Below are 18,007 nucleotides of genomic sequence, written 5' to 3' on the forward strand. Positions count from 1 at the left end.
ACGATGTTTTCAGCTATTAAGATTTCAGTGACTAAAGCAGAGAGGCAGAACTGCCAGAAGCCCAGATTATAATCTTACCTAGATTTTCAGAGAGGATAACAGAAACACAAATCGAAGTCAGCCGTGACAGCTCACGCTGGCCAAGCAGATAAACCCATTAACATTGCACAAAGTTCTCGTGCCGATTATTTTTGCCTTGTCACATATATCTGTCTTTAGACGTTATTATTCTGGAGAGTTTAGCCTGTCATATTCATAAATTGAATCTTCAGGATGCTTGATGGGCTAACCCAACACTATGTGTTACAGCCTATGGATTTTACAGTTTAGAAATATTAGGCAGGCAGTTTTCAATAAGCTGTTCCACCAAATTTTTCATCCAGGGACGAGAGGATTCGTCCCTTTATTGTCTCATTCGCCTGATTAAATTTGTGAATTGCAAAGGTAAAGAAGTCTGCCCTTCTCAGAAGGGCACAAAAATCACAGTTGTTGGATTACAAACAAAACAAGCGTGTCTTCTGAATTCAGACAGAGCAGGCAAGAAGATGTTTTGACATCCTTTATCCTACGTGAAATTATTTTCTGTGATTCCTTTCTGCTCGTGCATTGCCCTTTGGAGGACAAAATGGGTTTAGCTGCAACAATTAAAAAAAAAATCAGAGATTTTTAAATGAGTTTGGAAGGAAAAAGACGCAGATATGAGAAAAAATTAATAGTTGAAGAATCGGTTTAGAATACAAAGAACACTTTATTTATTTATTTCTCTTGCTGAGTGCTTTCCTTAAAAAAAAATAAAAAAAAATCCGCTTTTGCAGTAAGTTAAAGTCCCAGGTGAGCCAGGCCTATTTCCCTTTCTGTTACTATGACAACGATTTTTTACCGCAGTCCCTAAGTCCCTTCAGAACTCACACATTCATGCCTTGAATTAGAACTTTAAAGGAGAAAGATGTATATTTCCCAGGCTTTGCCACCACCAACAACCCAAACAGCCCCAACGCGAGGCAATAAAGCAGAAATCCGCTTCTCCTTGTTATCGCTACTTTCTTTGCATCGCTCACACCGTGCCATTTCTCTCCGTACAGCCATACAAAGAGTAGCGAAGGATCTGATCCATTTATACCTTGCTTGAACAAACCAAAGCCCTCCAGAACCTCCCTACAACTGACCCCACAAAAACGAGCCCGGTAACGTCACGTAAAATGCCTGCCACAAAACGCATCCTTCCGCTGAGCGTTTCTTTCCTTAAATCCGTCACCTTTGAACACCTCCACACGACACGCTTGCCGTGCGTGTGCGTGCTGCAGGCTGGTATTTTTCTCTCCGTCGCTCCTCGTCCTTCGGGGCTCAGAGGGCTCCCCGCTTTTCAGGGTAACGCTCCTTGTTCTCCTGCCCTCTTCTTACAGATATCAAAACATATTTGCAGATACGTCAACTGCTTCTGTTACTGCGATGTAGTGAGGCAGGAAAAAGCCTACAAAGCGCACAACAGACCAAGGCAGGGAACTTGTACTTGGCAATCAGTGAGCCAGAGGAGAAGGGACTGGTTTGGAGGGCTGCAAACAAACCCAATGAACCCCCCAACATCCCCGGCTTGCTGTGACTTGCAAGGAAAAACAAAAGATGAAATGAATCAGGGAGGTGTTCGGGTTGTTTTTAATGTTTGTAATTGCTGTATAGCTATTCCTCCAGGTCAGGAAAAGGCTCGGCAGCAGCTGAAGAGCGGCGCAGCGCGGAGCACAGGAAGGTGTCGGTAAGCCAACTCGCTGTGTCAGCTGGGGAGCCTCGGGACGAGCCGAGAGCCCGCAGCAGCACCCTGCACAAAGCCCTGCAGGGCAGACACACACAGGTACAAATTCTAAATGTGCTTAACCAAATCTGTGAGCGGACCGTAATGTTGCGTGGCAAGGAATGCAATTTCTATTTTCTGTCAGAACAACCCCAGAATATTTGGGTCTGGACCCCCAGCTAAAAGAAATCAGCGATATACGTGGAAATGAACTTGGGCTTTAATTAGAGCGGCGCGGATTCGTCCCAATGGGTGTCTGCTAAAAGATACACAGAAAACAAAGCTCCTGCTAGAGGTGGCTGCCTCCAAAAGCAGCGGGCCATTCCCCGCTCTCACCGGCTGCTCGCAGCGCGCTGAGCTTTGGAGGCTGCAGGCCAGGAGATTTGGGCAGGAGCAATTCGGAGAATCCCACCAAAGATGAGCTAAAGGAGCCTGGCTTTCTGGGGTTGCTGAGCTCCCGAGCTGCTGGAAACTGTGTGCCTCAAAGGTATCACAAACTGGGCATCAGTAATTCCTCGTTGCGCTTTTGACAGTGCTGGCTCTGGCTCCCAGTGTGCGAGCGTCGGGGCAGTACCTGTACATTGCCGTGTTAGACATGTGCAGCTTCTCTGGAGCTCACTGGGTATTCTGTGCTAAGACACTCTTCCCTCCTGCCACCCCGCATTTAGATTCAGTTTTATGTAAATGCACGCTCAGGAATTTCTCCTCCCGTTGATCCACGTCTCTCTCTCTCCTTTCAGAGGTTTTCCAGTCAAATTTTAGCTGCAACTGGGCATTCACAGCAAGTATTTGGTAGGTCGGTGTATATACATATATATTTTAAGTGGTTGCATCTGGGAAAGGCATTAATATTTATTGCAGCATTAGAATAAAAATGACTTGGGGGGAGCAAAGAGAAGCAAAGGTTTAGCTCTAAATGAAGCTGATTTAGGGGGAACCCGAGAATTGCAGAAGGTCTGTATTATTTTTTTTTTTAATAAGAAACTTTAGCCAGTTTTTGTCCTTAACCTATACATATATCAAAAACAAAATTAAAATTAGCTTATTTTCATGATTCTTAGCTGGCCTTTGTTCCTTCCCAAGGCCAGCATCAGCTCTGGGTTTAGCAGACAACTGCATAAGGAGCTTGGCCCAGGCATCTCCTACATCAACATCGAAGGGCACTGGGGAAAAACTTTTGAATAACCACCACTAAAAGTTCTGGCAGTGCTATAGAAGACCTGATTAACTTCATGTATAGACGTCAAATTAATTAAGACATACTGCAGACATTTCTTTTCTCCTATTGTCTCTCTCCTATGGTCAAGCCCTCTCTCTACAGACTGATGCGCTCGCAGAGGTCTCTCAAACGCCACCTTAAATAAATTCCTTCTTCTAGGGTTTAGAGGGAGCTATTTCAAAAGTTACTGCTCCTCCTACTGGGAGTTCCCACCGTGGTGGGGAGATGGGCTGATGAATCATTTACGTGCCCTTCTCTGGCTGCAGTCCAGAGGCTGGTGACAGTGTTATCCCCGCTGCTTTCCAGCAGAACTGCAGGCCAGCCTGGCCGACGTCGTGGGATCCTTAATGGGGCTCAGAGGTGGCAGCAGGACAAATTCCCCTGCAGACGGCTCTCAATGGATAGTGAGAAAGGGTAAGGGCAAAGCAGGAAAGGTCTTGTGTCTGTCAAGCCTTTTCCAAAGGGGCTGCTGCCCCACGCTGACGTGGCCGGATCCGAAAGGCTGCTTCCACCTCGGAGAACGTTCCTCCTCCATCTCGGCTGGTTGAGAAGAACCTGAAGCAAATCCTGCTGGAGCCAGAAAAAATCTTTCTGTGACTTCAACGGGACGAGACAGGCCCTAAAGAGCAGTCCCACGTGCAACAGAAGGTGTAGGTTTTTTTTAAAAAAAAATCCATTAATGTTTTTTCAAAGCCTTGCCACAAGACCTGGGACTGCTCAGTCTCACCACGTGGAGCCCCAGAAATAGAAAATACGCTTTGCGCTTTTATTGCGCCATTCTATGGGACTTAAACTTCAATTAATTCTGCCTCACAACCCCCTCTGCAGCAGGTGGTGTAACCACCAGTGTAAGGCAAGATACGGGGCCTGGAAACTGGGAGGGAATTGCTCGTATCACAAACCTGCTGCAGATCTGGGACTGGGACCCCGGTCTCCTGGCTCCTGGCTCTGTGTCTTAACTAACCTTCCCAGCCACCCCGTGTGCTTCCCTAAAACATAGCTGCAGGATCGAGAGAGGCAACTGTCTTGATCTTGTGAGCAGCCTTTGGAGAGACACGCCAAAAAATATCCCTTGTAAAGCAAACGGTGAGACAGTCCTGGCTCGTTTGGGCTGCTGCAGAGTTTGGGTCGCTGGCCCCAGCCGTTCTATGGCACAGGATGTGCCACCATCTGGTGTGACCGTGGTATCAGCAAACCCTGGGATGCTGCAATCTAATGAGAATATAAAGTGCACCCTATATGGTGGCATCATGATTAAAGAATTAAAGTGCTTCCAAGAGGTCACAAAGTCAACTAAAAAGAAATAAAAAGCTGGGAGTTGTTCCTGTGAGTATCTTTGCTCTGGCTGAACAATGTTAAGAGTGAGCCATGGAACTATCATTACGGGAGGGCCTGGCTCCAGCTGCATCAAAGCGAGGAAATTCTGAGGTCAGGGTCTCACACCGTCCCCCTGATTCCCCCGTGTGTGTCTTGGCACTGCGAGCTCTGAGATAAGTGTGACGAGCAACCTTACCCGCTGCCCCAACGCGGCGAAGCAGGCTCTGCTTTCAAACCTCTGCCTTGCAAAGGGACCAGATCAGATTTTGCACATACATTTGAAGGCTGGCGTTTAAATTCAATTAATTGCATTTATTTGATGGCATCATCTTGATTTTAATGAATATCACAGCAGAAGACTTCTTTATAATCTGAATATTTATCTCTGGAGTAATTCCGCTCTATTATGTCAGCGTGTATTATTAGGGAGCTGATGAACAAATTTCCTACTTTTTGAGCAGTTATCGTCAGCGTGGGATCAGGCATGGCACGAAGGCATTCTAAACGAACACACACCATATACTGTGCGCGAAATGATTGAGGTTATTACAATAATCCAGAGTATTTATACGATACTCCACAAACAGCAGCTAATTAATCTTCGCAAAACTCCTGTGCATAAAGTGTGAACCCAGTTGAACAAACGTGAAAACCAACATATGTAGGTCAGAAGCCTTTGCTGAGATTTTCTGCGAGAGAAGGGAGCAGGAGTCGGATGGCAGTGGGGCCCCGGGCTGGGCCAGGAGGGGTGGTGTTCGTTTGCCGCTTGTTTTTTAGGGGAAAGGCTCCAATTGTACCAAAACACTCACGTGGGCATTCTGCCTTCTGCTGCTGCCCCACCAGTGTCCTCATTTCTTGATCTGAAAAGTGAGGAACGCTTCTCTGCCCTTGTGTCTTGGTCCAAAGTGATTTCTTCGGCTCAGGGCGCTTGAGGACGAGTGACAGCACAACGGCGCTCCTCGGCGTGCGTGAGAGGTGAGCACTGAAACACCATGGGAACCTTGCCTAGTAGGATCCAGTGACCCCACTTGCGTCTAATAAACACCACATTCCCAAATCACTTGTTTTTTCCTCAAACTAATGCCTCCGTTGTAAGGCTCACACTTTTCCTAGCCTCTTTTTGCCCTCTGCTTCCCGTTCAGTCTCCTATCTAGTCTTTGTACCTTCACAGCTTGGCTGTAAGACGATAAAGGAGAGAGTAAATAGCATAGGTCTATGCCAACCTAGGGGAGATGGTCTAAGTGAGCCTTTCAACCCCCCTCCCCAGAGATGTCCATGGATCTTCCTATTTTCCTGTTCCGTTCCATGCACGCCAATGCGTTGCCATCACATCTTTCTCCTCACCCCTCCTCCCCAGTCGTCTCCCAGCTTCGAGGCACTGACCCCAACCCATCCGTACAGGAAGGTTTCCCTGTGCTCTGCAGTTCTTGTCCAGCACCGAAATAGAAGCCTGCCAAGGCAGGGTCTGCTTCTGCAGGGGTTTAAGGAGCGCGGGTCGGGAGGAACCGTGCTGATGTTGGAAGCATTGTAATGGCTAAAGTGAAGCTGGCTTCAAGATGTGAGGCTTTGGGGTATTTGTATTATTAAATCAAGGTGGTTTGAACCAAAATCTGCAGGAGTAAATATCGTTTGCGCTGCGGAAAGTCTAGATCAGAAGTTTTCTGTTTTGGCCCATCGTTATTATTAAATTAGTATTTAATCAATCAATAGCAGAATGCTCCTTCCAAGATGCTTGCAATGCAAAGCATATGAAGACGTGCAGATCAGATAAGTGTAATAGAGAACAGGTGGAATTAGTGCTTTCATTTGAAAAAGAAGAAAAGCTCCAAAAGGATTTTAAAATGCTACAAGGCATTGTATCCCCCAGACAAACCGGAAACATCAGATGATTTTAGGTACCCAAACAACTCTGTCTTCCAGCTCGAATGGTCCAACGTAATTCAGCAGCACCTACGGTGTAACATCCCATGTTCTTTCACCCACAGTCAATGACTCCAGTTAGATTTTGGGCTTTCAGTTTTGATGTGGGACCTTTACTGTGCCGAGTATTGAGACCTGAAGCCGAGGGCAGCAGACCGCTGACGCTGCCTGATGTGTAGGTCTCCGGCCCCTTGCAACACCGAGCTCAGAGGAGCTGACCCAAGAGATGGGTGCGAGAGCAGCACAAAAGGATCAGCGGTTCAGCTAAGGCAGGCCAACAGATCAGCCTACCTTAAAACTCTACCTTAAAATTATGGGATGGCAGCACCCATCTTAAAACTGCTTCAAATTACAATTTGCTTGTGGTGCCAAGAGGTCCCGATCACACTTGGGTGAGTAATGCTCGGCGCCGTGTATTAAGATACAGGATGGAAGTGCTGATATCCTATATTTCGGGTGGGTTAAGGACGAACACGGCCCCTTAGGTCCTCAGCAAAGGTTGGACTTGAATTCATGTCCCACTCCCAGTCCCATGCCTTAACCACACATCTACTGCTCTTCAAATATGCCATCTCCCTGCAACTTAGGACATCCTACTGCTCCCTGCCCTATACCCAGTGGCTTTTTTTTCCAAGAGCTTACTTTCCAAACTAATAGTGTCTGAATGCAAGCCTGCAATATGTCATCCAGACCCCAAACACGTCAGTAAAGTTGATATTTATATTCTGTACATTTTCCACCTTCTGCACAATTTTCATCTCTGCAGTAGCTTCTGCTCCCCTCTTTCAGAGCAGCAGCAGGCGTACACCTCTATGACTGCAGTTCCCATTCGTTTGGTAAATGCCTATTCTGTCTTGCAAAGTGATCCCATTTTCAAGAAACAAGGGTTGGAGGAGAGTGCGCTGCCGGTTCTATAGGCAGGCGTTTGTCAGTGCTGAACGCAGTTATTTGGCACAGCCACACTTGCTAGGAAAAAAAAAATCTCCAAGGAAAACCTCCTTGTTTGTGCACTCTGATGAAAACCTGACACCATTAATGAAAATAATAATTGAACTCTATGGGTTCGAATTGAAAATGAAACACAACACTAACAGCGTGCTTGTAATTGCAATTGTTCTCCAAAAAGCCTTTGGAGGACTCTTTGCAATCCGAGCAGTTTCCCTTTCCCTTTGGGTTTTCCTTCTTCCTCTCACACCAAAACTTTCCAGTAACTTAGGAGACAATGGCAAGAAGGTTGTTTATGCTGTAGGATCCATATTATTCATGCCATTTGGCACACAACCAAATACCAGAGCGTAATCAAGAGTCAAGAGGCAGGGAGGTAGTAGAGGACGGGGCTGACGGGCTGTTGAAAGGGGTGCTCAGATACTATTCCCTGCTTTATTACAGGATCTGCGGGCTCCAACTGTGCTAAGCATCGCGCAGTCACGTTGTGAAATTGTTATTGGAGAGAGATACACAAAGGAGGGGAGGAAAGAAAGGTGTTTAGCTCATTTCACTGACGAGGAAGTCAAGGCACCTAGAAATCGAGTGATGTACCCCCCATCGCACATCGAGCTGCTCTTCCGGCCAAGAACCACGCACCGTTCCTGCAAGCCCGCGGCTGCGACTCCACTGAGCCTTTTCTGTGGCGACAAAAATCTCATGAAGCCCTTTGCCTCAGAGCCTAACCCTCAGCAGGGTTTTGAAAGCAGGGCCGAGTTCTTCCTCATTACCTGGGCCAGGCTCAGCGGTACGCACATGGCTCGGTGCTGGGCTCTCCGATGGACGCTGGCCCGATGATGCTCACAGCACCGGCTGCATCCATCCAGCCGCTGGCAGCGCCTTGTCCTGATGCTCTCGCAGGTGCAAAGTCAACTCTGTTCTACTTTGCAAATATCATGGACCCCAGAAAAAGCATGCAGAGGCGTTACGCGAGCACGGAGCCTGATTCCCCACTCGTTTTTTCCACGCCCACTGAACCCTGTTTAATCTTTTGACTCTTGGATCCCCTCGTTCCATTTTCCTGAAGTGCCCATGTCCTGAGCCGTGCTAGGTGCACAGCCAGCACCAGTGACACCAGTGGCTTTTCGCTGCTGCCTGGGCTGCTGCCTTTTTCTCTTCCTGCCAGACGGCAGAGGCCAGCACATACAAACTGCCCACCCCGCGGTTAGTGTAGGGCCTGATCACAACTTTCCTGCAGCTCCCAGAGACCAGGAGCTGCAGGGATGGCACTGTCAGCGACAGAACAAGGTTAGGCACCTCTTTTCCACCTGCCACAGTGGGTAGCGCCCAGCTGAGAGCGCTCCCTCAGTTAGGAAGTCAGGAGCATTGCCTGTCCCTCAACTGGTTTTGTATGAAAAAAAAAAAAAAAACACACATTCATTTGCTAAAGAGGCAAATTTACATCCAGGCAAGTTGCTTCCCCACTCATTTGTCTCCTCCCTTCTCCGAGGCTCGCACCCGTCGTACTTCTGGGTCTAGTCACAGCTGACCTTGAGTGGGAACACCGGTGTAACATTATATTCCTATGACAGATTTATAGATTGGCAGAGAGGGGTGCGTTCAGAGCATTCCTTCCCTAAGACAGGACAGCATCCAATGTTTGTTAGCATCATTAAACTAAAACTGACTTTTCACCTGCTCCCATACCATATGCAGCTGCAAATTTTTAAATTAAACTATGAAGCCATGCATAAATTTACATATATTACAGACTAGCCTCTCCATTTAACATGCAAATGTACTCCAATGTTTCAGAACACCTTCTGTCGCTAATTAATTTGCTGAATTATAATTAGACTAATCCTGCATAATTAATAAGCACAGATTTTTTTTTAATTTCTAAGCAGCTTGATGAGATCATTCACTTCCTTCTATAAACTGCTAAGTAACTGTTAAAAAAAATCTGGAAAGAACATATGTGAAAAGGTATGTTTGATGTCGCATACAAATTTAAACTAGCGGGCAAGCTTCAAGAAAGTCAGGATTAATATAGGTAGAGGGCTGAACCAAGAGACCAACAGCGCATTATTTTCAGGGGCACGGACCAAGATTTTCCTTGCCTATTTTATTCCTTTTGCTTTTACCCCTCGGACCTTCCGAGATCATAGCCCGAGACAGAAAAGGATTACAGAACCGTATGCAGCATTAGGAGATGTTACGATATTAACGCACCGTTGTATATCAAAACACTCCCTGTACATGCTGTGTGTGGATGAGCTCCTTTGATGGTATTTGGAATTGTTTTCATTTCGGCTGCCAAAACCAACGGAGATCATTCTAGTGAAACAATTAAGTGCTATTAGCACTGGACTCGTTCCGTAATGATTAAAATGAAGGGTCTCGCTTTAATGTTGAAGAGCTCGGATTCAGAGAAACGTGCACACCAATATGTTTTTTACAACGTGCAGTGTTACAGCCCCTCTAGCAGGGAGCCTGCTCCTGATGCACGAGGCAGCCCCTCCACCTGAAACGGGTCCCGAGATCTCACCCAGCAATAACCAAGCAGAGTCGGAGGGAAAGAGCATCCCAAAATATCACAGGGTATTTTGCAAATGAGAATGCAAACAGTCACACGAGTGTATCATATTTATACACATTGCATATATACATATACAAACAAGCATTGTTTGTAACCTTGTGATAATCACTGTATTTATATATATACTTTTGATATGCATTGCAGCTCTGTTACTAACATCCCCATTCAGTCTTCATTTAATCTTTCCCAAACGCAGTGCTCACCAGCTTCACTGGGTGTCTGCTCCACTTGGGAGTAGGCAAAATGTGAAGCAAGACCTCATGATTTGACCCAAAGAAAGGAAGCAAGAAGAAAAGAAAAATAAAAAGAATTCCTATACTAAGAGATTCCTGAACCACTTAAAGCCTGCAAGTGTCTTGTCTACTGCAAATGATAGATGTAAAATACTTACCAGCCACTTCTGCCTGGAATCTCTTTTTTTTTTTTTTTTTTTTAATTTGGACAAGTGCCCTTGTTCATATAAATATAGCTTTTAAATTGACTGGGGTTGTGCATGCCCATATATAAATAGCAAACTTATAAGGGAAGGGACCCAGCTCACACAGGACAGGTTCTTGGCACTGTGTGCCAACAAAGCCGCTTTCTAGTATTTCCTACTGGGCAGTCAATGGGAAATCACTTTTTTTTTTTAACTTTTTTTTTTTTTTTGCCCAAGGAAGATAGCAAAGTACCCTGCTCTTCTTTAACTCACTGTAAATCTTATCAGAAAAGATAAGTGCTTGGCACAGGTATAACAAAGATATTTAGGAGAAGGAACAACATCTAGAAATTAAAACTGTAGAAGAATTGCAGACTTGGAATCCCAGCTGCTCCAGAAGCATAGCGATGCCATGAGACATGCTCATTGTGGCAGATTACCCTGGAGTAAAGGACTCCAGACAGGGAAGAGCTTCCGTGCTTTGTTCATTTTGGACAGCCCCAGTACATTTTGTTTTCCTAATAGCCACTGAACATATCACCAGGTGACAAGGGAAGCTCAAGAAGAAAAAAATGAAAAATACAAACAGAAAACATCTTTCTGTCTCATTCTTCTATTTCTTATCTTCCCATATCCCAGCTCAGCAGACAGAGACAATGTAATGAGTGAAAATAAAACATACAGGACTGGGTCTATATTTTTCCCTCCTCGTTTCTGCCTGCACCTCATTTTAGACCATGGATGAATTGGCCCAAAGATATATAGGTCACGGGGCTGAGGCAGAAATAGAAGCCGTGTCTCCAGAGCCACAGAGCAGGGTACACGAGCAAGTCACTGAAATTCTGTTTTCCTTTCAAGCTATTCTTGTTTTGTCAGAGTAAGAAATTTCTAAGACATTTAGAAGCCATAGTATAGTGCCAAACCCATATGTCAGCATCCGCATCTTTCAGAAGGTTTCTGATGGCCAGGACTTCCACCGTCTTCCCAGGCTCTGGCTGTGGAGTTTGCTATTACCTACTTTGCATCATCTGCTTTGTGCACTTTGTTATCGTTTTAACTCAGAAAAAAAGATCATGTGTGTGCATATGTAGAGAAAATTTTGCTTTAAAGAGAAAAAATCTGAACTCTGAAACCCACCTTTTTCTGTTTTAGCATGTCCTCAGAAACCACCTAGCTTGCCATGGGAAAATAGTGCACAGTCCTGTAGTGGTGTGGAATATAAAATTTCTAGTGTGCAGTAAATAAATTAGTACATTTAAAGTAATTCTACCTTTCACTGAAAACATTTCATTCATCTCTGCTTACTAGCCCCCAAATTTAATTAACCTTTTCAGTCCCCTTTGACGTAGCACATAGGTGCCAGAGGCCAAAAAAGCAGCAGCAGTTTGGGGTAGAACGCGAATCAGAGGAGAGTACCAGGGTAATTCTGTTAACTGGTGATGGCTGAGCCTCCAACGGGGCAGCAGCTTGATTTGAAGAAATACCCACGGTTCATGGGCCTTTCCAAGGACCTTCGCAGGAGGCTGCAGTGAAAAGAAATGTAAGGGGAGCAGAAGAAGGGTAATCTGCCCTTCGCTTCTGTATCTCTGCTGGGGCTGACTCAAGGGGACTTCCCCTGATTTGACTGCTCGGTTGTTTCAGAGCAGCTGTCTTATCCTGAGAAGTTACAGAGGTTGTGAGGGTGCACAGCACCATCAGCTCTGTCTACAGTAGGCTGAGAATGAGGCCCTTTAGAAATAATACAGTACTAAGTCGTGGTCCCCAAAGGTGCATATCCCTGGCACTGAATGGGTCGAAACACCAGCACGCAATTTCTGTGCCTATATGTCTGTGCCCCCCCATCAGCTCAAAGCACGCATTTCATGCTCGAGGAGCCACTTTGTGCAACTGCTCGTAGCATCCACAATGTGAGGATTCAAAAAAAAAAAAAGGCTGGGTTTCCATGAAATGTGTCATGAAAGCCATACTGCTTTAGATTGGGCACCCAGAAATAAAGATAAGGTAAAATTCAAACACTTGGGCAATCAGTTTTCTATAAACTCATGGCAGCAGCAAGTTATTTTGCCTCTGGCAAATACTTTATGCTACAGGAGAAATTGCTTCTCTTCACTCCATCCCTCTCCCTCTCCCACGCATACACACGAACCCCAAGTTGACTGTGCAGCGATGTTAACAGGAGAGGAAAATTGCTTCCTGACCTTTCCAGTGATCAATTTACACCCTGAAGCATGAGATTGGTTTCATTTTAGTGTGTATATGTAATACCTATTCCCACCTCGCTTTAGACAATGCAAAACATGCCGCTCACTCAAATGGGTGCACGTGTTCAGATGGTTTGGGCCGTGGCCTCCTTCAAGGCACCCCTCTGGTACCTGGGCGATTCCTTGAGCTCCGTGACGGTGCCCGTGCTTCGTGGTGCAGGTTGTAGTTGAGCTGCAGAGATCACAGGGACAGACTCGACACGATGTGTAAGTAGGTACTGCAGAAGCCAGGGATGGGGCTCTTGTAAGAGTCTGGCAGTGTTAAAGCTGGACACAAAACCATATTGCTGACTTCGAAAGGCTTCTCAGGGAGTGAATCCAATCCATATTATCTCTTGGAAACATATGACATATTTTTATGCCTATGTATTTCACGTCTTATATCCTCCCAACTTGCAGGCATATTCACATACATGCAGAGTATAGATTGTAAGCCTACAGTTGGCTTAGTGACTGGAAAATATTCCTGTTTTGAGCCTTTAAATAACAGGGTATCGTTCCACATGCATCATCACAATGTGCTCTCTACTGAAAAAAGTCTCTTGGCAGTTCCCAACTTTCGGACTTCCTGCCCGTGTCCCCGGTGTGCTAAGATGATGCATGCAGTGAATTCTGATTTTTTTCCTTCTCAGGTTCTACTGCAGTCATAATTCCTGGAGAAAAGTTTTAGAGTGCATGCAACATTTGTTGAATGCTTTCTTCATTTATTTAATCCAGATGTTTGCATTTTAAATAATTGAAAAGCTGCTCTGGTAAATAGACATCAAGGGAGGCTAATGGGAGTAGCACTGTCATTAGAAAGAGCTTGTACGATAAGACATCAGACCGAGGAGTCGGTCCCTGCAATGTCAGGACAGGTTACAGGAAGGAAGGCATGCAGCTCGGTGGAAAGCATTACGCATCAGCGCAGGACTAGCACGGCACTTAGAGACTGCTGAGCAAGGCTGAGCACAAACTGCACAGAACTTGCAATGAAAAGAGTATTGTGAGCTTTTCCCTTCTCAGTGCTTAATCTCTTCATGTGGTTTGATTTAGTTGCACAAGAAAAAAAAAAAAAAAAAGGAAAATAAAAGGAATTATTTCCATTCCCCCCCCCTCCTTTTTAAACTTGATCACTAAGCTCATTTAACAAGTGTGATTTCTGGAGCTCCCAAATGAAATACTGCAGTTGGTGCAGAACTTTAACACAAATAGGATTATTTGATTTAAGATTTTGAGACTGACAGTGCAATCTTCAGTCTCTGCATACCTGGGCTCTACTAAAAGCACCATGAATTTGCAGCTTGACCCTTCAGCTGTCCTAATTTTTGTCTCCATTGTTAAACTCCTGCTCTGTTTTCACCTGAACCTCTGAAATAATCAACATTAAGTTATATGAAATCGAATCAGTTTAAATGGGAGTAGGATTACGTGCAGGTTTGCAGTAGTTTCCTTACATTGATTTTTTAAAATCACTTCTTAAATGACACTGATGTAACCGTGGAGGGTGACCAGCCTTGCGATCACTGAACTCACTAGGATTTATCATTTTCGCTGAAATTGTTTAAATACTTGCAGCCGTATCCCAGCTATGTAACCTGGCACAGAAGTTGTTAGTTACAATAACTCGAACCAGGTAAAGACTTGTTCCCTGGAAGTCAGCTACTGTACATACCCTCCCCTCCTGTATAGGAGAACTGTGTTTTCCCCCAGTATACAAAAAATATCTTAATGGCCCCACTTGTGATCATTTTTTGATCCCTTGCAACGGCTCCTTTGGAGCTGTTAAGAAATAGCTTCTGAAATGTCTGTGGAACAACTCTTTTCCAGGAGGTATGGCCACTGGGCCCCAAATCGCTCCTTTATACAGAGCCAGCGGGAGAGAAGAAGTGTTCCCTACAGGACCAGATTTCCAGAGATGTTCTTGTCCACTCAGAAAATCAAGTCTGCAAAGTTTCTTCATGCGTAGATGTGTATTTACATCTCTGATGAATGCTGTGAGGTTGAATAGCACTTGATAAACCATTCTGATTTGTTCTCCAGTGCCTGCATATGCTTCTTAGAAGGCCTGTATATGTAACTTTACATCATTGGTTCAATAAAACAATTACGGTACCATTTGCTGTCTGAATTCTTACAGCCCCAAATTAAGTTTGATGCCAAAATTTAAGGTTAAGTGGATTAATTCACAGATACTAATTTAAAAAAAATGCATTTTCTTGGGGACCTAGTAGAAAAACGTTGCTGCATCTCTTTCTAGAAGATCAGCATGTACTATAGAGACCGGCTAGAAGACTTGCGCATCTTAATATACATGTTAAAAAGATGTGCCATAGCTTTGAAGCTCATGGGGTTTAAATCTACTAATCACACTCATAAAAAATCATCAAACCAATGAATGTCAAGGCAGAAACTCTGATCTCTGCCAGGACACTTGGAGATCTTTATAAGATCCATCAGTTCCTCTACTAACAGATCCTTCCCTTCTCTATTCCCCCTTTCCCTTCCTCTCTCCCTTCCAAAAAAAATAGTTAAAAAAATAAAAAATAAGATTAAAGCAGTTTCAATTCTAAATTCTGTTTTTTAGCAATAATTCAGTGAATGCCAACAACATTTTTTGTTGCTTAATTAGACCAATTTAAATTACAGGACAGTTTAGGAAAACATTCACTGTAATTCTAGGAGTGAGACATTAGAAACCATTTAATCTGTCCTATGCAATTACTTTATACTTACCTATTAGGAAGTAAAATACTAGTGTAAAAGTGTCTTTTACACACAACACAGTTTCTTTCTATTTAAAACCAAAAAACAAAAAAACTGCTCATTTTTTAACTTGATGAGTAAGCTCATATTGCTGAGCACCTGAGCAAGAATAATAGCGCAGCTATTATTTTTGGCAGTGTTTTTACTTCAGCTTAGAAAATGACAAAACTTTGAAAAAAGTGAAATTGTTTTTCTAAAGGGCTTTTCTGCTACCATTCCCTGCCGTGCTCTGGCTCACTGTGACCAGAATACCATCGTATCAGGCTGGAGTGGCAAGCTGAGCTGGCCAAGTTAGGGACTTGTGAGCATCTTTCCCTCCCAATGACAGAAATTATTTTTACTGTCAGTGTCCAAGAACTTTAAAGAGGGATCAGGGCCTCATTGTCCCTGCAGTTATAAAAGAGCAGGATTCAGAACAACCTCCTTCTGGAGCCTCCAAGAATCCAACAGGGAGGGGGAATTGTTCCAATACCTGCCTGAGATCCAACAAAAGTTTGTGGTTAACAAATAAACGGTCCCACTGCTGAGCGCCGGTGTAGATGCCCTGCAAACCTAACATTTGCTCCAAATTTTGCTCTGCATAATGTTAGTCCCTATTAATCACAGGAAAATAAGAGATCTGGCCATAAAACAGGAGCACTCGGAAGAAAATAAGTTGGCATTTACGATTTAGATGTTTTTCTTAGAACACTTTGATAATGCTGGAGATGAAGGGATCTGTAAACCTCCTAAAAACCATCAGAGCGCAGTGCAGCAACTCCCCAGCCCGGTGTGGTCCAGCAGTCCTCAGTCCTTCCTCAGGCAGAGCCAAGCCCCACCAGACATCTATCCCTTCATACGCGCTCTTGTGGCCATCTAACTTCTGCCCACGGATTCACCTGGCCTTGCCACCACCCGTCCGGCTGACCTCAACAGACAGCAGGAGACCTCACAACGGGGAGACCAAACTTGGGCAAAAGGCACTTGAAAAGGGCCGAGTAACAACCATCGCATTCACTGGAGGCAGAACTGATGCCCACAGGGAGACGCTGGCCAGGCTGGAGAACACCCCTAGTTATATATCGCCGATAACGCACGGTTGTTATTTAGGGCCCACACCACGGGACTATATGTGCATGGGCCAGCAAGCGGCGATTGCTCACGCAGGGCACCGAGCCGCTTGCGACTGCTCACAGCTTCGTCGCCTCCAGCCCTGGAGAAGTCAGACTTCAGAGGAGCTCAGCACACTTGTGACCCCATAACTGGGATGCCAAGGGCTCCTTCCAAAACTGCTGCCATCGATGCACCTCAGGGACAAAGACAAAGAGAAGGTGCTGAATTTCCAGCGGTTCTTTTAGCATCCCGGGCGGGCAGGGCTGCAGGAGAGCCTGGTGGCTCCGTACCCGGTGCCCAGGCTGAGACACCTTCAGAACAGCCTAATTTTCTGCAGGTGCTGAGCACCAGCATCTGCAGTGCCTTGAGTTTACAGTCCAGCATTCCAGATGCTTTCTGCCCATATTTTTGTGGCTGGTACCAGAAAAGCTCGTTTTATTACTCCAGACACTGGATTTGTGCGTCTGCGTGCATGTGTATGTATAGCGAGGGGCTTAGAGGGGTAAGGGGCATAAATCACTTCAAATTGCTACTGTAATAAATGTGGACAAAAGAATAAAATTTGTCACCAACCTAATATTACCATCAATGTTTTGTCTAGCTACATTCCTTCCAATTTAAAAACAGTTCAATACCCCTTTTACCTTCAAGTAGCAGCACTTAATAAACAGTGATGGATGCTTTTTATTCCCTTTCCCCCCTTCCTCCTATTCCAGGCTTTCCTATGTCTGTTACAAGGGGATTGTTTAGCTTGGGGGAAATGTAGATCCTCCATCTTTCTTGCATTGACATGCATCCCTCAAGGAATGACGACCATATTTAATTCATAACCCCCGTTGGCTACACAAACATACAACTTCCCATCAATTAGGCAACACAGAGATGCTGTTAAAAATCAATGAGCTTATTATTAAATATATTTTCTTTTCATGTAACAATAATAGTTATTGCCGCTCCATTGTTACAGCTGCAGTATCAGCTGGCTAAGCAGCTCCCAAAAAGGGGCTGATTGCTTTTTGATCAGCCCGGGTAATAGCAGAGAGCAGCAGAACGATGTTGTCCTCGCTGTGCTGCTTGGCACAGATGCTGAAGGATAAAGGTGATAAAAAGTGACCAAATGGATGCTTCTCGAATAAAATCATCGATATCAGGCGGAAGCCAGCAGTTCCTGAGTATTTCCTTGATTTTCATAGCCTCACACACGGCTTCAGAGAGGTACGAGGCGCTGAACATCCGTCAGAGCAGCCCCATCAAAACGCAGAGAGGCTCCTATTTGTGTTCTCACTGTGGTGTGTTTATTAGAAATTATTGGGATATTTTGACACATGCCACTACTGAGGGAGCTCCCTGCCTACAAACAGAGACGTAAAGTCTGTGCCAGCTCATGCAAAGGTTAAAAAAAAATTCCACACACACAAAAACCCACAGTGCACAGATTTTGGCAAGTACATCATATGCTGTCTGGCCACAGCTGATCTGAAGCGAGTCCCTTGTAATTATGGGAGAAGGTGGAACAGGTTTCCTGCTAATTGGAAAATTCTGCAAATGGCACCACTGAAGTAAATTGACAGTCGTTAGAATATTAGCAAAATGAGGGAACTGATTAGGAAAAAGCTCAGATGTGGACTTTTTTTTTCTTTCCTTTTTTTTAAACAGTGCTTGAATCTACAGACAAATTGATAATAAAAGCTGAACTTAGTAATAACAGCTGTTATTTGACCTGGAT

At 44.8% G+C, this 18,007-nt stretch overlaps 1 protein-coding gene across 6 annotated transcripts in view; it reads right to left on the reverse strand.

Annotated features, from left to right (window-relative positions):
• The window catches only part of EBF2 (EBF transcription factor 2), a 152,156-nt gene that overhangs the window by 39,076 nt on the left and 95,073 nt on the right, over positions 1 to 18,007 (reverse strand). The window lies entirely within an intron of this gene.

Source organism: Anser anser, assembly GCF_964211835.1.
Source record: "Anser anser genome assembly, chromosome: 26".
In the NCBI taxonomy this organism is placed as follows: domain Eukaryota; kingdom Metazoa; phylum Chordata; class Aves; order Anseriformes; family Anatidae; genus Anser; species Anser anser.